This window comes from Humulus lupulus, chromosome 6 (genome assembly GCF_963169125.1).
Source record: "Humulus lupulus chromosome 6, drHumLupu1.1, whole genome shotgun sequence".
NCBI lineage: Eukaryota > Viridiplantae > Streptophyta > Magnoliopsida > Rosales > Cannabaceae > Humulus > Humulus lupulus.
The window spans coordinates 140,547,841-140,564,923 of NC_084798.1; the positions used below are offsets into that span (position 1 = coordinate 140,547,841).

The 17,083-nt window shown below is 43.3% G+C and overlaps 50 non-coding genes across 50 annotated transcripts; all 50 read left to right on the forward strand.

Moving 5' to 3' along the window:
• Nucleotides 1-125: 125 nt before the first annotated feature.
• On the forward strand, nt 126-244 carry LOC133786559 (5S ribosomal RNA). Its single transcript, XR_009871713.1, has one exon. It is a non-coding gene; the product is annotated as a 5S ribosomal RNA (ribosomal RNA).
• A 223-nt stretch (nt 245-467) lies between these two features.
• On the forward strand, nt 468-586 carry LOC133786893 (5S ribosomal RNA). Its single transcript, XR_009872034.1, has one exon. It is a non-coding gene; the product is annotated as a 5S ribosomal RNA (ribosomal RNA).
• Nucleotides 587-810: 224 nt separating this feature from the next.
• On the forward strand, nt 811-929 carry LOC133786815 (5S ribosomal RNA). Its single transcript, XR_009871957.1, has one exon. It is a non-coding gene; the product is annotated as a 5S ribosomal RNA (ribosomal RNA).
• Nucleotides 930-1,153: 224 nt separating this feature from the next.
• Nucleotides 1,154-1,272, forward strand: LOC133786302 (5S ribosomal RNA). The gene has a single exon (XR_009871468.1). It is a non-coding gene; the product is annotated as a 5S ribosomal RNA (ribosomal RNA).
• Nucleotides 1,273-1,493: 221 nt separating this feature from the next.
• LOC133787190 (5S ribosomal RNA) lies at nt 1,494-1,612 on the forward strand. The gene has a single exon (XR_009872228.1). It is a non-coding gene; the product is annotated as a 5S ribosomal RNA (ribosomal RNA).
• Nucleotides 1,613-1,836: 224 nt separating this feature from the next.
• LOC133786837 (5S ribosomal RNA) lies at nt 1,837-1,955 on the forward strand. Its single transcript, XR_009871978.1, has one exon. It is a non-coding gene; the product is annotated as a 5S ribosomal RNA (ribosomal RNA).
• A 227-nt stretch (nt 1,956-2,182) lies between these two features.
• Nucleotides 2,183-2,301, forward strand: LOC133786725 (5S ribosomal RNA). Its single transcript, XR_009871869.1, has one exon. It is a non-coding gene; the product is annotated as a 5S ribosomal RNA (ribosomal RNA).
• Nucleotides 2,302-2,526: 225 nt separating this feature from the next.
• Nucleotides 2,527-2,645, forward strand: LOC133787283 (5S ribosomal RNA). Its single transcript, XR_009872313.1, has one exon. It is a non-coding gene; the product is annotated as a 5S ribosomal RNA (ribosomal RNA).
• Nucleotides 2,646-2,869: 224 nt separating this feature from the next.
• Nucleotides 2,870-2,988, forward strand: LOC133786366 (5S ribosomal RNA). The gene has a single exon (XR_009871530.1). It is a non-coding gene; the product is annotated as a 5S ribosomal RNA (ribosomal RNA).
• A 225-nt stretch (nt 2,989-3,213) lies between these two features.
• On the forward strand, nt 3,214-3,332 carry LOC133786560 (5S ribosomal RNA). The gene has a single exon (XR_009871714.1). It is a non-coding gene; the product is annotated as a 5S ribosomal RNA (ribosomal RNA).
• Nucleotides 3,333-3,555: 223 nt separating this feature from the next.
• On the forward strand, nt 3,556-3,674 carry LOC133786895 (5S ribosomal RNA). Its single transcript, XR_009872036.1, has one exon. It is a non-coding gene; the product is annotated as a 5S ribosomal RNA (ribosomal RNA).
• A 224-nt stretch (nt 3,675-3,898) lies between these two features.
• Nucleotides 3,899-4,017, forward strand: LOC133786817 (5S ribosomal RNA). Its single transcript, XR_009871959.1, has one exon. It is a non-coding gene; the product is annotated as a 5S ribosomal RNA (ribosomal RNA).
• A 225-nt stretch (nt 4,018-4,242) lies between these two features.
• On the forward strand, nt 4,243-4,361 carry LOC133786303 (5S ribosomal RNA). Its single transcript, XR_009871469.1, has one exon. It is a non-coding gene; the product is annotated as a 5S ribosomal RNA (ribosomal RNA).
• Nucleotides 4,362-4,582: 221 nt separating this feature from the next.
• LOC133787194 (5S ribosomal RNA) lies at nt 4,583-4,701 on the forward strand. The gene has a single exon (XR_009872229.1). It is a non-coding gene; the product is annotated as a 5S ribosomal RNA (ribosomal RNA).
• Nucleotides 4,702-4,925: 224 nt separating this feature from the next.
• LOC133786838 (5S ribosomal RNA) lies at nt 4,926-5,044 on the forward strand. The gene has a single exon (XR_009871979.1). It is a non-coding gene; the product is annotated as a 5S ribosomal RNA (ribosomal RNA).
• A 227-nt stretch (nt 5,045-5,271) lies between these two features.
• On the forward strand, nt 5,272-5,390 carry LOC133786726 (5S ribosomal RNA). The gene has a single exon (XR_009871870.1). It is a non-coding gene; the product is annotated as a 5S ribosomal RNA (ribosomal RNA).
• A 225-nt stretch (nt 5,391-5,615) lies between these two features.
• LOC133788045 (5S ribosomal RNA) lies at nt 5,616-5,734 on the forward strand. The gene has a single exon (XR_009873026.1). It is a non-coding gene; the product is annotated as a 5S ribosomal RNA (ribosomal RNA).
• Nucleotides 5,735-5,958: 224 nt separating this feature from the next.
• On the forward strand, nt 5,959-6,077 carry LOC133786304 (5S ribosomal RNA). Its single transcript, XR_009871470.1, has one exon. It is a non-coding gene; the product is annotated as a 5S ribosomal RNA (ribosomal RNA).
• Nucleotides 6,078-6,298: 221 nt separating this feature from the next.
• On the forward strand, nt 6,299-6,417 carry LOC133787195 (5S ribosomal RNA). The gene has a single exon (XR_009872230.1). It is a non-coding gene; the product is annotated as a 5S ribosomal RNA (ribosomal RNA).
• Nucleotides 6,418-6,641: 224 nt separating this feature from the next.
• LOC133787054 (5S ribosomal RNA) lies at nt 6,642-6,760 on the forward strand. Its single transcript, XR_009872187.1, has one exon. It is a non-coding gene; the product is annotated as a 5S ribosomal RNA (ribosomal RNA).
• Nucleotides 6,761-6,987: 227 nt separating this feature from the next.
• On the forward strand, nt 6,988-7,106 carry LOC133786727 (5S ribosomal RNA). Its single transcript, XR_009871871.1, has one exon. It is a non-coding gene; the product is annotated as a 5S ribosomal RNA (ribosomal RNA).
• Nucleotides 7,107-7,331: 225 nt separating this feature from the next.
• On the forward strand, nt 7,332-7,450 carry LOC133787296 (5S ribosomal RNA). Its single transcript, XR_009872325.1, has one exon. It is a non-coding gene; the product is annotated as a 5S ribosomal RNA (ribosomal RNA).
• Nucleotides 7,451-7,674: 224 nt separating this feature from the next.
• On the forward strand, nt 7,675-7,793 carry LOC133786367 (5S ribosomal RNA). The gene has a single exon (XR_009871531.1). It is a non-coding gene; the product is annotated as a 5S ribosomal RNA (ribosomal RNA).
• Nucleotides 7,794-8,018: 225 nt separating this feature from the next.
• Nucleotides 8,019-8,137, forward strand: LOC133786561 (5S ribosomal RNA). The gene has a single exon (XR_009871715.1). It is a non-coding gene; the product is annotated as a 5S ribosomal RNA (ribosomal RNA).
• A 223-nt stretch (nt 8,138-8,360) lies between these two features.
• On the forward strand, nt 8,361-8,479 carry LOC133786896 (5S ribosomal RNA). The gene has a single exon (XR_009872037.1). It is a non-coding gene; the product is annotated as a 5S ribosomal RNA (ribosomal RNA).
• A 224-nt stretch (nt 8,480-8,703) lies between these two features.
• Nucleotides 8,704-8,822, forward strand: LOC133786818 (5S ribosomal RNA). Its single transcript, XR_009871960.1, has one exon. It is a non-coding gene; the product is annotated as a 5S ribosomal RNA (ribosomal RNA).
• Nucleotides 8,823-9,047: 225 nt separating this feature from the next.
• On the forward strand, nt 9,048-9,166 carry LOC133786305 (5S ribosomal RNA). Its single transcript, XR_009871471.1, has one exon. It is a non-coding gene; the product is annotated as a 5S ribosomal RNA (ribosomal RNA).
• Nucleotides 9,167-9,387: 221 nt separating this feature from the next.
• On the forward strand, nt 9,388-9,506 carry LOC133787196 (5S ribosomal RNA). Its single transcript, XR_009872231.1, has one exon. It is a non-coding gene; the product is annotated as a 5S ribosomal RNA (ribosomal RNA).
• Nucleotides 9,507-9,730: 224 nt separating this feature from the next.
• LOC133786840 (5S ribosomal RNA) lies at nt 9,731-9,849 on the forward strand. Its single transcript, XR_009871981.1, has one exon. It is a non-coding gene; the product is annotated as a 5S ribosomal RNA (ribosomal RNA).
• A 227-nt stretch (nt 9,850-10,076) lies between these two features.
• On the forward strand, nt 10,077-10,195 carry LOC133786728 (5S ribosomal RNA). The gene has a single exon (XR_009871872.1). It is a non-coding gene; the product is annotated as a 5S ribosomal RNA (ribosomal RNA).
• Nucleotides 10,196-10,420: 225 nt separating this feature from the next.
• LOC133788046 (5S ribosomal RNA) lies at nt 10,421-10,539 on the forward strand. Its single transcript, XR_009873027.1, has one exon. It is a non-coding gene; the product is annotated as a 5S ribosomal RNA (ribosomal RNA).
• Nucleotides 10,540-10,763: 224 nt separating this feature from the next.
• On the forward strand, nt 10,764-10,882 carry LOC133786926 (5S ribosomal RNA). The gene has a single exon (XR_009872065.1). It is a non-coding gene; the product is annotated as a 5S ribosomal RNA (ribosomal RNA).
• Nucleotides 10,883-11,106: 224 nt separating this feature from the next.
• Nucleotides 11,107-11,225, forward strand: LOC133787059 (5S ribosomal RNA). Its single transcript, XR_009872192.1, has one exon. It is a non-coding gene; the product is annotated as a 5S ribosomal RNA (ribosomal RNA).
• A 224-nt stretch (nt 11,226-11,449) lies between these two features.
• Nucleotides 11,450-11,568, forward strand: LOC133786401 (5S ribosomal RNA). Its single transcript, XR_009871564.1, has one exon. It is a non-coding gene; the product is annotated as a 5S ribosomal RNA (ribosomal RNA).
• A 224-nt stretch (nt 11,569-11,792) lies between these two features.
• On the forward strand, nt 11,793-11,911 carry LOC133786920 (5S ribosomal RNA). The gene has a single exon (XR_009872059.1). It is a non-coding gene; the product is annotated as a 5S ribosomal RNA (ribosomal RNA).
• A 226-nt stretch (nt 11,912-12,137) lies between these two features.
• On the forward strand, nt 12,138-12,256 carry LOC133786459 (5S ribosomal RNA). Its single transcript, XR_009871619.1, has one exon. It is a non-coding gene; the product is annotated as a 5S ribosomal RNA (ribosomal RNA).
• Nucleotides 12,257-12,479: 223 nt separating this feature from the next.
• On the forward strand, nt 12,480-12,598 carry LOC133786767 (5S ribosomal RNA). Its single transcript, XR_009871912.1, has one exon. It is a non-coding gene; the product is annotated as a 5S ribosomal RNA (ribosomal RNA).
• A 226-nt stretch (nt 12,599-12,824) lies between these two features.
• On the forward strand, nt 12,825-12,943 carry LOC133786921 (5S ribosomal RNA). Its single transcript, XR_009872060.1, has one exon. It is a non-coding gene; the product is annotated as a 5S ribosomal RNA (ribosomal RNA).
• Nucleotides 12,944-13,169: 226 nt separating this feature from the next.
• On the forward strand, nt 13,170-13,288 carry LOC133786425 (5S ribosomal RNA). The gene has a single exon (XR_009871587.1). It is a non-coding gene; the product is annotated as a 5S ribosomal RNA (ribosomal RNA).
• Nucleotides 13,289-13,512: 224 nt separating this feature from the next.
• Nucleotides 13,513-13,631, forward strand: LOC133788142 (5S ribosomal RNA). The gene has a single exon (XR_009873118.1). It is a non-coding gene; the product is annotated as a 5S ribosomal RNA (ribosomal RNA).
• A 221-nt stretch (nt 13,632-13,852) lies between these two features.
• Nucleotides 13,853-13,971, forward strand: LOC133786451 (5S ribosomal RNA). Its single transcript, XR_009871611.1, has one exon. It is a non-coding gene; the product is annotated as a 5S ribosomal RNA (ribosomal RNA).
• Nucleotides 13,972-14,198: 227 nt separating this feature from the next.
• On the forward strand, nt 14,199-14,317 carry LOC133786701 (5S ribosomal RNA). The gene has a single exon (XR_009871845.1). It is a non-coding gene; the product is annotated as a 5S ribosomal RNA (ribosomal RNA).
• A 222-nt stretch (nt 14,318-14,539) lies between these two features.
• Nucleotides 14,540-14,658, forward strand: LOC133788143 (5S ribosomal RNA). The gene has a single exon (XR_009873119.1). It is a non-coding gene; the product is annotated as a 5S ribosomal RNA (ribosomal RNA).
• A 221-nt stretch (nt 14,659-14,879) lies between these two features.
• On the forward strand, nt 14,880-14,998 carry LOC133787962 (5S ribosomal RNA). The gene has a single exon (XR_009872947.1). It is a non-coding gene; the product is annotated as a 5S ribosomal RNA (ribosomal RNA).
• Nucleotides 14,999-15,225: 227 nt separating this feature from the next.
• On the forward strand, nt 15,226-15,344 carry LOC133786803 (5S ribosomal RNA). Its single transcript, XR_009871945.1, has one exon. It is a non-coding gene; the product is annotated as a 5S ribosomal RNA (ribosomal RNA).
• Nucleotides 15,345-15,566: 222 nt separating this feature from the next.
• On the forward strand, nt 15,567-15,685 carry LOC133787022 (5S ribosomal RNA). Its single transcript, XR_009872157.1, has one exon. It is a non-coding gene; the product is annotated as a 5S ribosomal RNA (ribosomal RNA).
• Nucleotides 15,686-15,911: 226 nt separating this feature from the next.
• On the forward strand, nt 15,912-16,030 carry LOC133787095 (5S ribosomal RNA). The gene has a single exon (XR_009872219.1). It is a non-coding gene; the product is annotated as a 5S ribosomal RNA (ribosomal RNA).
• A 222-nt stretch (nt 16,031-16,252) lies between these two features.
• On the forward strand, nt 16,253-16,371 carry LOC133786457 (5S ribosomal RNA). The gene has a single exon (XR_009871617.1). It is a non-coding gene; the product is annotated as a 5S ribosomal RNA (ribosomal RNA).
• A 222-nt stretch (nt 16,372-16,593) lies between these two features.
• On the forward strand, nt 16,594-16,712 carry LOC133786742 (5S ribosomal RNA). Its single transcript, XR_009871887.1, has one exon. It is a non-coding gene; the product is annotated as a 5S ribosomal RNA (ribosomal RNA).
• A 227-nt stretch (nt 16,713-16,939) lies between these two features.
• On the forward strand, nt 16,940-17,058 carry LOC133786927 (5S ribosomal RNA). The gene has a single exon (XR_009872066.1). It is a non-coding gene; the product is annotated as a 5S ribosomal RNA (ribosomal RNA).
• Nucleotides 17,059-17,083: the final 25 nt, after the last annotated feature.

The window sequence follows — 17,083 nt, forward strand, 5'->3', positions numbered from 1 at the left end:
TTCCCTTGAGGGGTTAACACCGTGGTCACTAACAAGCAGCGAATAAGAAGTTCCTAGTTGATCCGAGGGAGAAAAGGGAGGACACACGCGTTTGCTATAAATGAATATTGCGAACCAAACATTCCGGGTGCGATCATACCAGCACTAATGCACCGGATCCCATCAGATCTCCGCAGTTAAGCGTGCTTGGACGAGACTAGAACTAGGATGGGTGACCTCCTTGGAAGTCCTCGTGTTGCACCCCTGAAAACATCATTTTTTTTTTTTGTTCTTCAAAAATCCACTTACGGCTCAAAAGTTTGTATTTTCTGTTTCAAATCTTTAAAGAGTCATTTATTCCGTTTCCCTTGAGGGGTTAACACCGTGGTCACTAAGAAGCAGCGAATAAGAAGTTCCTAGTTGATCCGAGGGAGAAAAGGGAGGACACACGCGTTCGCTATAAATGAATATTGCGGACCAAACATTCCGGGTGCGATCATACCAGCACTAATGCACCGGATCCCATCAGAACTTCGCAGTTAAGCGTGCTTGGGCGAGACTAGAACTAGGATGGGTGACCTCCTTGGAAGTCCTCGTTTTGCACCGCTGAAAACATCATTTTTTTATTTTTGTTCTTCAAAAATCCACTTACGGCTCAAAAGTTTGTATTTTCTGTTTTAAATCTTTAAAGAGTCATTTATTCTATTTCGCTTGAGGGGTTAACACCGTCGTCACTAACAAGCAGCGAATAAGAAGTTCCTCGACGATCCGAGGGAGAAAAGATAGGACACAGGAGTTCGCTATAAATGAATATTGCTGACCAAACATTCTGGGTGCGATTATACCAGCACTAATGCACCGAATCCCATCAGAACTACGCAGATAAGCGTGCTTGGGCGAGAGTAGTATTAGGATGGGTGACCTCTTGGGAAGTCCTCGTGTAGCACCCCTAAAAACAACATTTTTTTTTTTTTGTTCTTCAAAAACCCACTTACGGCTCAAAAGTTTGTAATTTCTGTTTGAAATCTTTAAAGAGACACTTATTCCGTTTCCCCTGAGGGGTTAACACCGTGGTCACTAACAAGCAGCGAATAAGAAGTTCCTAGATGATCCAAGGCAGAAATGGGAGGACACACGCGTTCGCTATAAATGAATATTGCGGACCAAAAATTACGGGTTCGATCATACCTGCACTAATGCACCGGATCCCATCAGAACTCCGCAGTTAAGCGTGCTTGGGCGAGAGTAGTACTAGGATGGGTGATCTCCTGGGAAGTCCTCGTGTTGCACCCGTGAAAACATTATTTTTTTTTTGTTCTTCAAAAACCCACTTACTGCTCAAAAGTTTGTATTTTCTGTTTCAAATCTTTAAAGAGTCATTTATTCCGTTTCCCTTGAGGGGTTAACACCGTGGTCACTAAGAAGCAGCGAATAAGAAGTTCCTAGTTGATCCGAGGGAGAAAAGGGAGGACACACGCGTTCGCTATAAATGAATATTGCGGACCAAACATTCCGGGTGCGATCATACCAGCACTAATGCACCGGATCCCATCAGAACTCCGCAGTAAAGCATGCTTGGGCGAGAGTAGTACTAGGATGGGTGACCTCCTGGGAAGTCCTCGTGTTGCACCCCTGAAAACATCATTTTTATTTTTTTGTTCTTCAAAAACCCACTTACGGCTCAAAAGTTTGTATTTTCTGTTTTAAATCTTGAAAGAGACATTTATTCTGTTTCCCTTGAGGGGTTAACACCGTGGTCACTAACAAGCAGCGAATAAGAAGTTCCTAGTTGATCCGAGGGAGAAAAGGGAGGACACACGCGTTCTCTATAAATGAATATTGCGGACCAAATATTCCGGGTTCGATCATACCAGTACTAATCCACTGGATCCCATCAGAACTCTGCAGTTAAGCGTGCTTGGGCGAGAGTAGTACTAGGATGGGTGACCTCCTGGGAAGTCCTCATGTTGCACCCCTGAAAACATCATTTTTTTTTTTTTTTTGTTCTTCAAAAATCCACTTATGGCTCAAAAGTTTGTATTTTCTGTTTTAACTCTTTGAAGAGTCATTTATTCCGTTTCCCTTGAGGGGTTAACACCGTGGACACTAACAAGCAGCGAATAAGAAGTTCCTAGTTGATCCGAGGGAGAAAAGGGAGGACACACGCGTTCTCTATAAATGAATATTGCGGACCAAATATTCCGGGTTCGATCATACCAGTACTAATCCACTGGATCCCATCAGAACTCTGCAGTTAAGCGTGCTTGGGCGAGAGTAGTACTAGGATGGGTGACCTCCTGAGAAGTCCTTGTGTTGCACCCCTGAAAACATCATTTTTTTTTTTTTTGTTCTTCAAAAACCCACTTACGGCTCAAAAGTTTGTATTTTCTGTTTTAAATCTTGAAAGAGACATTTATTCTGTTTCCCTTGAGGGGTTAACACCGTGGTCACTAACAAGCAGCGAATAAGAAGTTCCTAGTTGATCCGAGGGAGAAAAGGGAGGACACACGCGTTCGCTATAAATGAATATTGCGGACCAAACATTCCGGGTGCGATCATACCAGCACTAATGCACCGGATCCCATCAGAACTCCGCAGTTAAGCATGCTTGGGCGAGAGTAGTACTAGGATGGGTGACCTCCTTGGAAGTCCTCGTGTTGCACCCCTGAAAACATCATTATTTTTTTTTTGTTCTGCAAAAATCCACTTATGGCTCAAAAGTTTGTATTTTCTGTTTGAACTCTTTGAAGAGTCATTTATTCCGTTTCCCTTGAGGGGTTAACACCGTGGCCACTAACAAGCAGCAAATAAGAAGTTCCTAGTTGATCCGAGGGAGAAAAGGGCGGACACACGCGTTCTCTATAAATGAATATTGCGGACCAAATATTCCGGGTGCGATCATACCAGTACTATTCCACTGGATCCCATCAGAACTCTGCAGTTAAGCGTGCTTGGGCGAGAGTAGTACTAGGATGGGTGACCTCCTGAGAAGTCCTTGTGTTGCACCCCTGAAAACATCATTTTTTTTTTTTTTGTTCTTCAAAAACCCACTTACGGCTCAAAAGTATGTTTTTTCTGTTTTAAATCTTGAAAGAGACATTTATTCTGTTTCCCTTGAGGGGTTAACACCGTGGTCACTAACAAGCAGCGAATAAGAAGTTCCTAGTTGATCCGAGGGAGAAAAGGGAGGACACACGCGTTTGCTATAAATGAATATTGCGAACCAAACATTCCGGGTGCGATCATACCAGCACTAATGCACCGGATCCCATCAGATCTCCGCAGTTAAGCGTGCTTGGACGAGACTAGAACTAGGATGGGTGACCTCCTTGGAAGTCCTCGTGTTGCACCCCTGAAAACATCATTTTTTTTTTTTGTTCTTCAAAAATCCACTTACGGCTCAAAAGTTTGTATTTTCTGTTTCAAATCTTTAAAGAGTCATTTATTCCGTTTCCCTTGAGGGGTTAACACCGTGGTCACTAAGAAGCAGCGAATAAGAAGTTCCTAGTTGATCCGAGGGAGAAAAGGGAGGACACACGCGTTCGCTATAAATGAATATTGCGGACCAAACATTCCGGGTGCGATCATACCAGCACTAATGCACCGGATCCCATCAGAACTTCGCAGTTAAGCGTGCTTGGGCGAGACTAGAACTAGGATGGGTGACCTCCTTGGAAGTCCTCGTTTTGCACCGCTGAAAACATCATTTTTTTATTTTTGTTCTTCAAAAATCCACTTACGGCTCAAAAGTTTGTATTTTCTGTTTTAAATCTTTAAAGAGTCATTTATTCTATTTCGCTTGAGGGGTTAACACCGTCGTCACTAACAAGCAGCGAATAAGAAGTTCCTCGACGATCCGAGGGAGAAAAGATAGGACACAGGAGTTCGCTATAAATGAATATTGCTGACCAAACATTCTGGGTGCGATTATACCAGCACTAATGCACCGAATCCCATCAGAACTACGCAGATAAGCGTGCTTGGGCGAGAGTAGTATTAGGATGGGTGACCTCTTGGGAAGTCCTCGTGTAGCACCCCTAAAAACAACATTTTTTTTTTTTTTGTTCTTCAAAAACCCACTTACGGCTCAAAAGTTTGTAATTTCTGTTTGAAATCTTTAAAGAGACACTTATTCCGTTTCCCCTGAGGGGTTAACACCGTGGTCACTAACAAGCAGCGAATAAGAAGTTCCTAGATGATCCAAGGCAGAAATGGGAGGACACACGCGTTCGCTATAAATGAATATTGCGGACCAAAAATTACGGGTTCGATCATACCTGCACTAATGCACCGGATCCCATCAGAACTCCGCAGTTAAGCGTGCTTGGGCGAGAGTAGTACTAGGATGGGTGATCTCCTGGGAAGTCCTCGTGTTGCACCCGTGAAAACATTATTTTTTTTTTGTTCTTCAAAAACCCACTTACTGCTCAAAAGTTTGTATTTTCTGTTTCAAATCTTTAAAGAGTCATTTATTCCGTTTCCCTTGAGGGGTTAACACCGTGGTCACTAAGAAGCAGCGAATAAGAAGTTCCTAGTTGATCCGAGGGAGAAAAGGGAGGACACACGCGTTCGCTATAAATGAATATTGCGGACCAAACATTCCGGGTGCGATCATACCAGCACTAATGCACCGGATCCCATCAGAACTCCGCAGTAAAGCATGCTTGGGCGAGAGTAGTACTAGGATGGGTGACCTCCTGGGAAGTCCTCGTGTTGCACCCCTGAAAACATCATTTTTATTTTTTTGTTCTTCAAAAACCCACTTACGGCTCAAAAGTTTGTATTTTCTGTTTTAAATCTTGAAAGAGACATTTATTCTGTTTCCCTTGAGGGGTTAACACCGTGGTCACTAACAAGCAGCGAATAAGAAGTTCCTAGTTGATCCGAGGGAGAAAAGGGAGGACACACGCGTTCTCTATAAATGAATATTGCGGACCAAATATTCCGGGTTCGATCATACCAGTACTAATCCACTGGATCCCATCAGAACTCTGCAGTTAAGCGTGCTTGGGCGAGAGTAGTACTAGGATGGGTGACCTCCTGGGAAGTCCTCATGTTGCACCCCTGAAAACATCATTTTTTTTTTTTTTTTGTTCTTCAAAAATCCACTTATGGCTCAAAAGTTTGTATTTTCTGTTTTAACTCTTTGAAGAGTCATTTATTCCGTTTCCCTTGAGGGGTTAACACCGTGGACACTAACAAGCAGCGAATAAGAAGTTCCTAGTTGATCCGAGGGAGAAAAGGGAGGACACACGCGTTCTCTATAAATGAATATTGCGGACCAAATATTCCGGGTTCGATCATACCAGTACTAATCCACTGGATCCCATCAGAACTCTGCAGTTAAGCGTGCTTGGGCGAGAGTAGTACTAGGATGGGTGACCTCCTGAGAAGTCCTTGTGTTGCACCCCTGAAAACATCATTTTTTTTTTTTTTGTTCTTCAAAAACCCACTTACGGCTCAAAAGTTTGTATTTTCTGTTTTAAATCTTGAAAGAGACATTTATTCTGTTTCCCTTGAGGGGTTAACACCGTGGTCACTAACAAGCAGCGAATAAGAAGTTCCTAGTTGATCCGAGGGAGAAAAGGGAGGACACACGCGTTTGCTATAAATGAATATTGCGGACCAAACATTCCGGGTGCGATCATACCAGCACTAATGCACCGGATCCCATCAGTACTCCGCAGTTAAGCGTGCTTGGGCGAGAGTAGTACAAGGATGGGTGACCTCCTTGGAAGTCCTCGTGTTGCACCCCTGAAAACATCATTTTTTTTTTTTTGTTCTTCAAAAATCCACTTACGGCTCAAAAGTTTGTATTTTCTGTTTTAAATCTTTAAAGAGTCATTTATTCTGTTTCGCTTGAGGGGTTAACACCGTGGTCACTAACAGGCAGCGAATAAGAAGTTCCTAGACGATCTGAGGGAGAAAAGATAGGACACACGCGTTCGCTATAAATGAATATTGCTGACCAAAAATTACGGGTTCGATCATACCTGCACTAATGCACCGGATCCCATCAGAACTCCGCAGTTAAGCGTGCTTGGGCGAGAGTAGTACTAGGATGGGTGATCTCCTGGGAAGTCCTCGTGTTGCACCCGTGAAAACATTATTTTTTTTTTGTTCTTCAAAAACCCACTTACTGCTCAAAAGTTTGTATTTTCTGTTTCAAATCTTTAAAGAGTCATTTATTCCGTTTCCCTTGAGGGGTTAACACCGTGGTCACTAAGAAGCAGCGAATAAGAAGTTCCTAGTTGATCCGAGGGAGAAAAGGGAGGACACACGCGTTCGCTATAAATGAATATTGCGGACCAAACATTCCGGGTGCGATCATACCAGCACTAATGCACCGGATCCCATCAGAACTCCGCAGTAAAGCATGCTTGGGCGAGAGTAGTACTAGGATGGGTGACCTCCTGGGAAGTCCTCGTGTTGCACCCCTGAAAACATCATTTTTATTTTTTTGTTCTTCAAAAACCCACTTACGGCTCAAAAGTTTGTATTTTCTGTTTTAAATCTTGAAAGAGACATTTATTCTGTTTCCCTTGAGGGGTTAACACCGTGGTCACTAACAAGCAGCGAATAAGAAGTTCCTAGTTGATCCGAGGGAGAAAAGGGAGGACACACGCGTTCTCTATAAATGAATATTGCGGACCAAATATTCCGGGTTCGATCATACCAGTACTAATCCACTGGATCCCATCAGAACTCTGCAGTTAAGCGTGCTTGGGCGAGAGTAGTACTAGGATGGGTGAACTCCTGGGAAGTCCTCATGTTGCACCCCTGAAAACATCATTTTTTTTTTTTTTTTGTTCTTCAAAAATCCACTTATGGCTCAAAAGTTTGTATTTTCTGTTTTAACTCTTTGAAGAGTCATTTATTCCGTTTCCCTTGAGGGGTTAACACCGTGGACACTAACAAGCAGCGAATAAGAAGTTCCTAGTTGATCCGAGGGAGAAAAGGGAGGACACACGCGTTCTCTATAAATGAATATTGCGGACCAAATATTCCGGGTTCGATCATACCAGTACTAATCCACTGGATCCCATCAGAACTCTGCAGTTAAGCGTGCTTGGGCGAGAGTAGTACTAGGATGGGTGACCTCCTGAGAAGTCCTTGTGTTGCACCCCTGAAAACATCATTTTTTTTTTTTTTGTTCTTCAAAAACCCACTTACGGCTCAAAAGTTTGTATTTTCTGTTTTAAATCTTGAAAGAGACATTTATTCTGTTTCCCTTGAGGGGTTAACACCGTGGTCACTAACAAGCAGCGAATAAGAAGTTCCTAGTTGATCCGAGGGAGAAAAGGGAGGACACACGCGTTCGCTATAAATGAATATTGCGGACCAAACATTCCGGGTGCGATCATACCAGCACTAATGCACCGGATCCCATCAGAACTCCGCAGTTAAGCATGCTTGGGCGAGAGTAGTACTAGGATGGGTGACCTCCTTGGAAGTCCTCGTGTTGCACCCCTGAAAACATCATTATTTTTTTTTTGTTCTGCAAAAATCCACTTATGGCTCAAAAGTTTGTATTTTCTGTTTGAACTCTTTGAAGAGTCATTTATTCCGTTTCCCTTGAGGGGTTAACACCGTGGCCACTAACAAGCAGCAAATAAGAAGTTCCTAGTTGATCCGAGGGAGAAAAGGGCGGACACACGCGTTCTCTATAAATGAATATTGCGGACCAAATATTCCGGGTGCGATCATACCAGTACTATTCCACTGGATCCCATCAGAACTCTGCAGTTAAGCGTGCTTGGGCGAGAGTAGTACTAGGATGGGTGACCTCCTGAGAAGTCCTTGTGTTGCACCCCTGAAAACATCATTTTTTTTTTTTTTGTTCTTCAAAAACCCACTTACGGCTCAAAAGTATGTTTTTTCTGTTTTAAATCTTGAAAGAGACATTTATTCTGTTTCCCTTGAGGGGTTAACACCGTGGTCACTAACAAGCAGCGAATAAGAAGTTCCTAGTTGATCCGAGGGAGAAAAGGGAGGACACACGCGTTTGCTATAAATGAATATTGCGAACCAAACATTCCGGGTGCGATCATACCAGCACTAATGCACCGGATCCCATCAGATCTCCGCAGTTAAGCGTGCTTGGACGAGACTAGAACTAGGATGGGTGACCTCCTTGGAAGTCCTCGTGTTGCACCCCTGAAAACATCATTTTTTTTTTTTGTTCTTCAAAAATCCACTTACGGCTCAAAAGTTTGTATTTTCTGTTTCAAATCTTTAAAGAGTCATTTATTCCGTTTCCCTTGAGGGGTTAACACCGTGGTCACTAAGAAGCAGCGAATAAGAAGTTCCTAGTTGATCCGAGGGAGAAAAAGGAGGACACACGCGTTCGCTATAAATGAATATTGCGGACCAAACATTCCGGGTGCGATCATACCAGCACTAATGCACCGGATCCCATCAGAACTTCGCAGTTAAGCGTGCTTGGGCGAGACTAGAACTAGGATGGGTGACCTCCTTGGAAGTCCTCGTTTTGCACCGCTGAAAACATCATTTTTTTATTTTTGTTCTTCAAAAATCCACTTACGGCTCAAAAGTTTGTATTTTCTGTTTTAAATCTTTAAAGAGTCATTTATTCTATTTCGCTTGAGGGGTTAACACCGTCGTCACTAACAAGCAGCGAATAAGAAGTTCCTCGACGATCCGAGGGAGAAAAGATAGGACACAGGAGTTCGCTATAAATGAATATTGCTGACCAAACATTCTGGGTGCGATTATACCAGCACTAATGCACCGAATCCCATCAGAACTACGCAGATAAGCGTGCTTGGGCGAGAGTAGTATTAGGATGGGTGACCTCTTGGGAAGTCCTCGTGTAGCACCCCTAAAAACAACATTTTTTTTTTTTTTGTTCTTCAAAAACCCACTTACGGCTCAAAAGTTTGTAATTTCTGTTTGAAATCTTTAAAGAGACACTTATTCCGTTTCCCCTGAGGGGTTAACACCGTGGTCACTAACAAGCAGCGAATAAGAAGTTCCTAGATGATCCAAGGCAGAAATGGGAGGACACACGCGTTCGCTATAAATGAATATTGCGGACCAAAAATTACGGGTTCGATCATACCTGCACTAATGCACCGGATCCCATCAGAACTCCGCAGTTAAGCGTGCTTGGGCGAGAGTAGTACTAGGATGGGTGATCTCCTGGGAAGTCCTCGTGTTGCACCCGTGAAAACATTATTTTTTTTTTGTTCTTCAAAAACCCACTTACTGCTCAAAAGTTTGTATTTTCTGTTTCAAATCTTTAAAGAGTCATTTATTCCGTTTCCCTTGAGGGGTTAACACCGTGGTCACTAAGAAGCAGCGAATAAGAAGTTCCTAGTTGATCCGAGGGAGAAAAGGGAGGACACACGCGTTCGCTATAAATGAATATTGCGGACCAAACATTCCGGGTGCGATCATACCAGCACTAATGCACCGGATCCCATCAGAACTCCGCAGTAAAGCATGCTTGGGCGAGAGTAGTACTAGGATGGGTGACCTCCTGGGAAGTCCTCGTGTTGCACCCCTGAAAACATCATTTTTATTTTTTTGTTCTTCAAAAACCCACTTACGGCTCAAAAGTTTGTATTTTCTGTTTTAAATCTTGAAAGAGACATTTATTCTGTTTCCCTTGAGGGGTTAACACCGTGGTCACTAACAAGCAGCGAATAAGAAGTTCCTAGTTGATCCGAGGGAGAAAAGGGAGGACACACGCGTTCTCTATAAATGAATATTGCGGACCAAATATTCCGGGTTCGATCATACCAGTACTAATCCACTGGATCCCATCAGAACTCTGCAGTTAAGCGTGCTTGGGCGAGAGTAGTACTAGGATGGGTGACCTCCTGGGAAGTCCTCATGTTGCACCCCTGAAAACATCATTTTTTTTTTTTTTTTGTTCTTCAAAAATCCACTTATGGCTCAAAAGTTTGTATTTTCTGTTTTAACTCTTTGAAGAGTCATTTATTCCGTTTCCCTTGAGGGGTTAACACCGTGGACACTAACAAGCAGCGAATAAGAAGTTCCTAGTTGATCCGAGGGAGAAAAGGGAGGACACACGCGTTCTCTATAAATGAATATTGCGGACCAAATATTCCGGGTTCGATCATACCAGTACTAATCCACTGGATCCCATCAGAACTCTGCAGTTAAGCGTGCTTGGGCGAGAGTAGTACTAGGATGGGTGACCTCCTGAGAAGTCCTTGTGTTGCACCCCTGAAAACATCATTTTTTTTTTTTTTGTTCTTCAAAAACCCACTTACGGCTCAAAAGTTTGTATTTTCTGTTTTAAATCTTGAAAGAGACATTTATTCTGTTTCCCTTGAGGGGTTAACACCGTGGTCACTAACAAGCAGCGAATAAGAAGTTCCTAGTTGATCCGAGGGAGAAAAGGGAGGACACACGCGTTTGCTATAAATGAATATTGCGGACCAAACATTCCGGGTGCGATCATACCAGCACTAATGCACCGGATCCCATCAGTACTCCGCAGTTAAGCGTGCTTGGGCGAGAGTAGTACAAGGATGGGTGACCTCCTTGGAAGTCCTCGTGTTGCACCCCTGAAAACATCATTTTTTTTTTTTTGTTCTTCAAAAATCCACTTACGGCTCAAAAGTTTGTATTTTCTGTTTTAAATCTTTAAAGAGTCATTTATTCTGTTTCGCTTGAGGGGTTAACACCGTGGTCACTAACAGGCAGCGAATAAGAAGTTCCTAGACGATCTGAGGGAGAAAAGATAGGACACACGCGTTCGCTATAAATGAATATTGCGGACCAAACATTCTGGGTGCGATCATACCAGCACTAATGCACCGAATCCCATCAGAACTCCGCAGATAAGCGTGCTTGGGCGAGAGTAGTATTAGGATGCGTGACCTCCTGGGAAGTCCTCGTGTAGCACCCCTGAAAACAACATTTTTTTTTTTTTGTTCTTCAAAAACCCACTTACGGCTCAAAAGTTTGTAATTTCTGTTTTAAATCTTTAAAGAGACATTTATTTCGTTTCCCTTGAGGGGTTAACAACGTGGTCACTAACAAGCAGCGAATAAGAAGTTCCTAGATGATCCAAGGCAGAAATGGGAGGACACACGCGTTCGCTATAAATGAATATTGCGGACCCAACATTCCGGGTGCGATCATACCTGCACTAATGCACCGGATCCCATCAGAACTCCGCAGTTAACCGTGCTTGGGCGAGAGAAGTACTAGGATGGGTGACCTCCTGGGAAGTCCTCGTGTTGCACCCCTGAAAACATCATTTTTTTTTTTTTGTTCTTCAAAAACCCACTTACGGCTCAAAAGTTTGTAATTTCTGTTTGAAATCTTTAAAGAGACATTTATTCCGTTTCCCTTGAGGGGTTAACACCGTGGTCACTAACAAGTAGCGAATAAGAAGTTCCTAGATGATCCAAGGCAGAAATGGGAAGACACACGCGTTCGCTATAAATGAATATTGCGGACCAAACATTCCAGGTGCAATCATACCTGCATTAATGCACCGGATCCCATCAGAATTCCGCAGATAAGCGTGCTTGGGCGAGAGTAGTACTATGATGGGTGACCTCCTGGGAAGTCCTCGTGTTGCACCCCTGAAAACATCATTTTTTTTTTTTTGTTCTTCAAAAACCCACTTACGGCTCAAAAGTTTGTATTTTCAATTTTAAATCTTTAAAGAGTCATTTATTCCGTTTCCCTTGAGGGGTTAACACCGTGGTCACTAACAAGCAGCGAATAAGAAGTTCCTAGTTGATCCGAGGGAGAAAAGGGAGGACACACGCGTAAGCTACAAATGAAAATTGCGGACCAAACATTCCAGGTGCAATCATACCAGCACTAATGCACCGGATCCCATAAGAACTCCCCAGTTAAGCATGCTTGGGCGAGAGTAGTACTGGGATGGGTGACCTCCTAGGAAGTCCTCATGTTGCACCCCTGAAAACATCATTTTTTTTTTTTTTTGTTCTTCAAATATCTCCTTACGGCTCAAAAGTTTGTATTTTCTGTTTCAAATCTTTAAAGAGTCATTTATTCCGTTTCCCTTGAGGGGTTAACACCGTGGTCACTAACAAGCAGCGAATAAGAAGTTCTTAGATGATCGGAGGGAGAAAAGGGAGGACACACACGTTCGCTATAAATGAATATTGCGGACCAAACATTCCGGGGGCGATCATACCAGCACTAATCCACCAGATCCCATCAGAACTCCGCAGTTATGCGTGCTTGGGCGAGAGTAGTACTAGGATGGGTGACCTCCTGGGAAGTCCTCGTGTTGCACCCTTGAAAACATCATTTTTTTTTTTTGTTCTTCAAAAACCCACTTACGGCTCAAAAGTTTGTATTTTCAATTTTAAATCTTTAAAGAGTCATTTATTCCGTTTCCCTTGAGGGGTTAACACCGTGGTCACTAACAAGCAGCGAAGAAGAAGTTCCGAGTTGAGCCGAGGGTGAAAAGGGAGGACACACGCGTTCGCTATAAATGAATAATGGGGACCAAACATTCCGGGTGCGATCATACCAGCACTAATGCACCGGATCCCATCAGAACTCCCCAGTTAAGCGTGCTTGGACGAGAGTAGTACTGGGATGGGTGACCTCCTGTTAAGTCCTCGTGTTGCACACCTGAAAACATCATATTTTTATTTTTTTGTTCTTCAAAAATCCACTTATGGCTCAAAAGTTTGTATTTTCAATTTTAAGTCTTTAAAGAGTCATTTATTCCGTTTCCCTTGAGGGGATAACACCGTGGTCACTAACAAGCAGCGAATAAGAAGTTCCTAGTTGATCCGAGGGAGAAAAGGGAGGACACACGCGTAAGCTACAAATGAAAATTGCGCACCAAACATTCCAGGTGCAATCATACCAGCACTAATGCACCGGATCCCATAAGAACTCCCCAGTTAAGCATGCTTGGGCGAGAGTAGTACTGGGATGGGTGACCTCCTAGGAAGTCCTCATGTTGCACCCCTGAAAACATCATTTTTTTTTTTTTTTGTTCTTCAAAAATCCACTTACTGCTCAAAAGTTTGTATTTTCTGTTTCAAATCTTTAAAGAGTCATTTATTCCGTTTCCCTTGAGGGGTTAACACCGTGGTCACTAACAAGCAGCGAATAAGAAGTTCCTAGATGATCGGAGGGAGAAAAGGGAGGACACACACGTTCGCTATAAATGAATATTGCGGACCAAACATTCCGGGGGCGATCATACCAGCACTAATCCACCAGATCCCATCAGAACTCCGCAGTTATGCGTGCTTGGGCGAGAGTAGTACTAGGATGGGTGACCTCCTGGGAAGTCCTCGTGTTGCACCCCTGAAAACATCATTTTTTTTTTTTTGTTCTTCAAAAACCCACTTACGGCTCAAAAGTTTGTATTTTCTGTTTTTACTCTTGAAAGAGACATTTATTCTGTTTCCCTTGAGGGGTTAACACCGTGGTCACTAACAAGCAGCGAATAAGAAGTTCCTAGATGATCCGAGGGAGAAAAGGGAGGACACATGCGTTCGCTATAAATGAATATTGCGGACCAAACATTCCGGGTGCGATCATACCAGAACTAATGCACCGGATCCCATCAGAACTCCGCAGTTAAGCATGCTTGGGCGAGAGTAGTACTAGGATGGGTGACCTCCTGGGAAGTCCTCGTGTGGCACCCCTGAAAACATCATTTTTTTTTTGTTCTTCAAAAATCCACTTACGGCTCAAAAGTTTGTATTTTCTGTTTAAAATCTTTAAAGAGTCATTTATTCTGTTTCCTTTGAGAGGTTAAGACCGTGGTCACTAACAAGCAGCGAATAAGACGTTCCTAGTTGATCCGAGGGAGAAAAGGGTGGACACATGCGTTCCCTATAAATGAATGTTGCGGGAGAAACATTCCGGGTGCGATCATACCAGCACTAATGCATCGGATCCCATCAGAACTCCGCAGTTAAGGGTGCTTGGGCGAGAGTAGTACTAGGATGGGTGACCTCCTGGGAAGTCCTCGTGTTGCACCCCTGAAAACTTCATTTTTTTTTTTTTTTTGTTCTTCAAAAATCCACTTACGGCTCAAAAGTTTGTGTTTTCTGTTTCAACTCTTTAAAGAGTCATTTATTCCGTTTCCCTTGAGGGGTTAACACCGTGGTCACTAACAAGCAGCGAATAAGAAGTTCCTAGTTGATCCGAGGGAGAAAAGGGAGGACACACGCGTCCGCTATAAATGAATATTGCGGACCAAACATTCCGGGTGCGATCATACCGGCACTAATGCACCGGATCCCATCAGAACTCCGAAGTTAAGCGTGCTTGGGAGAGCGTAGTTCTGGGATGGGTGACCTCCTCGGAAGTCCTTGTGTTGCACCCCTGAAAACATCATTTTTTTTTTTTGTTCTTCAAAAATCCACTTACGTCTCAAAATTTGTATTTTCTGTTACAAATCTTTAAAGAGTAATTTATTCCGTTTCCCTTGAGGGGTTAACACCGTGGTCACTAACAAGCAGCGAATAAGAAGTTCCTAGTAGATCCGAGGGAGAAAAGGGAGGACACACGCGTTCGCTATAAATGAATATTGCGGACCAAACATTCCGGGTGCGATCATACCAGAACTAATGCACCGGATCCCATCAGAACTCCGCAGTTAAGCATGCTTGGGCGAGAGTAGTACTAGGATGGGTGACCTCCTGGGAAGTCCTCGTGTGGCACCCCTGAAAACATCATTTTTTTTTTGTTCTTCAAAAATCCACTTACGGCTCAAAAGTTTGTATTTTCTGTTTAAAATCTTTAAAGAGTCATTTATTCTGTTTCCTTTGAGAGGTTAAGACCGTGGTCACTAACAAGCAGCGAATAAGACGTTCCTAGTTGATCCGAGGGAGAAAAGGGAGGACACATGCGTTCCCTATAAATGAATGTTGCGGGAGAAACATTCCGGGTGCGATCATACCAGCACTAATGCATCGGATCCCATCAGAACTCCGCAGTTAAGCGTGCTTGGGCGAGAGTAGTACTAGGATGGGTGACCTCCTGGGAAGTCCTCGTGTTGCACCCCTGAAAACTTCATTTTTTTTTTTTTTTTGTTCTTCAAAAATCCACTTACGGCTCAAAAGTTTGTGTTTTCTGTTTCAACTCTTTAAAGAGTCATTTATTCCGTTTCCCTTGAGGGGTTAACACCGTGGTCACTAACAAGCAGCGAATAAGAAGTTCCTAGTTGATCCGAGGGAGAAAAGGGAGGACACACGCGTCCGCTATAAATGAATATTGCGGACCAAACATTCCGGGTGCGATCATACCGGCACTAATGCACCGGATCCCATCAGAACTCCGAAGTTAAGCGTGCTTGGGAGAGCGTAGTTCTGGGATGGGTGACCTCCTCGGAAGTCCTTGGGTTGCACCCCTGAAAACATCATTTTTTTTTTTTGTTCTTCAAAAATCCACTTACGTCTCAAAATTTGTATTTTCTGTTACAAATCTTTAAAGAGTAATTTATTCCGTTTCCCTTGAGGGGTTAACACCGTGGTCACTAACAAGCAGCGAATAAGAAGTTCCGAGTAGATCCGAGGGAGAAAAGGGAGAACACACGTGTTCGCTATAAATGAATATTGCGGACCAAACATTCAGGGTGCGATCATACTAGAACTAATGCACCGGATCCCATCAGAACTCCGTAGTTAAGCGTGGTTGGGCGAGATTATTATTAGGACGGGTGACCTCCTGGGAAGTCCTCGTGTTGCACCCCTGAAAACTTCATTTTTTTTTTTTTTTGTTCTTCAAAAATCCACTTACGGCTCAAAAGTTTGTATTTTCTGTTTTTACTCTTTAAAGAGTCATTTATTCCGTTTCCCTTGAGGGTTTAACACCGTGGTCACTAACAAGAAACGAATAAGAAGTTCCTAGTTGATCCGAATGAGAAAAGGGAGGACACACGCGTTCGCTATAAATGAATATTGCGGACCAAACATTCCGGGTGCGATCATACCAGCACTAATGCACCGGATCCCATCAGAACTCCGCAGTTAAGCGTGCTTGGGCGAGAGTAGTTCTAGGATGGGTGACCTCTTGGGAAGTCCTCGTGTTGCACCCTTGAAAACATCATTTTTTTTTTTGTTCTTCAAAAATCCACTTTCGGCTCAAAAGTTTGTATTTTCTGTTTAAAATCTTTAAAGAGTCATTTATTCTATTTCCTTTGAGAGGTTAAGACCGTAGTCACTAACAAGCAGCGAATAAGACGTTCCTAGTTGACCCGAGGGAGAAAAGGGAGGACACACGCGTTCGCTATAAATGAATGTTGCGGAACAAACATTCCGGGTGCGATCTTACCAGCACTAATGCATCGGATCCCATCAGAACTCCGCAGTTAAGCGTGCTTGGGCGAGAGAAGTTCTTGGATGGGTGACCTCTTGGGAAGTCCTCGTGTTGCACCCTTGAAAACATCATTTTTTTTTTGTTCTTCAAAAATCCACTTACGGGTCAAAAGTTTGTATTTTCTGCTTCAAATCTTTAAAGAGTCATTTATTCTGTTTCCCTTGAGGGGTTAACACCGTGGTCACTAAAGAAGCAGCGAATAAGAAGTTCCTAGTTGATCCGAGGGAGAAAAGGGAGGACACACGCGTCCGCTATAAATGAATATTGCGGACCAAACATTCCGGGTGCGATTTTACCAGCACTAAAGCACCGGTTCCCATCAGAACTCCGCAGTTAAGCGCGCTTTGGCGAGAGTAGTACTGGGATGGGTGACCTCCTGGGAAGTCCTCGTGTTGCACCCCTGAAAACGTCATTTTTTTTTTTTTTTTGTTCTTCAAAAATCCACTTACGGATCAGAAGTTTGTATTTTCTGTTTAAAATCTTTAAAGAGTCGTTTGTTCCGTTTCCCTTGAGGGGTTAAAACCGTGGTCACTAACAAGCAGCGAATAAGAAGTTCCTAGTAGATCCGAGGGAGAAAAGGGAGAACACACGTGTTCGCTATAAATGAATATTGCGGACCAAACATTCAGGGTGCGATCATACTAGAACTAATGCACCGGAACCCATCAGAACTCCGTAGTTAAGCGTGCTTGGGCGAGATTATTTCTAGGATGGGTGACCTCCTAGGAAGTCCTCGTGTTGCACCCCTGAAAACATCATTTTTTTTTTTTTT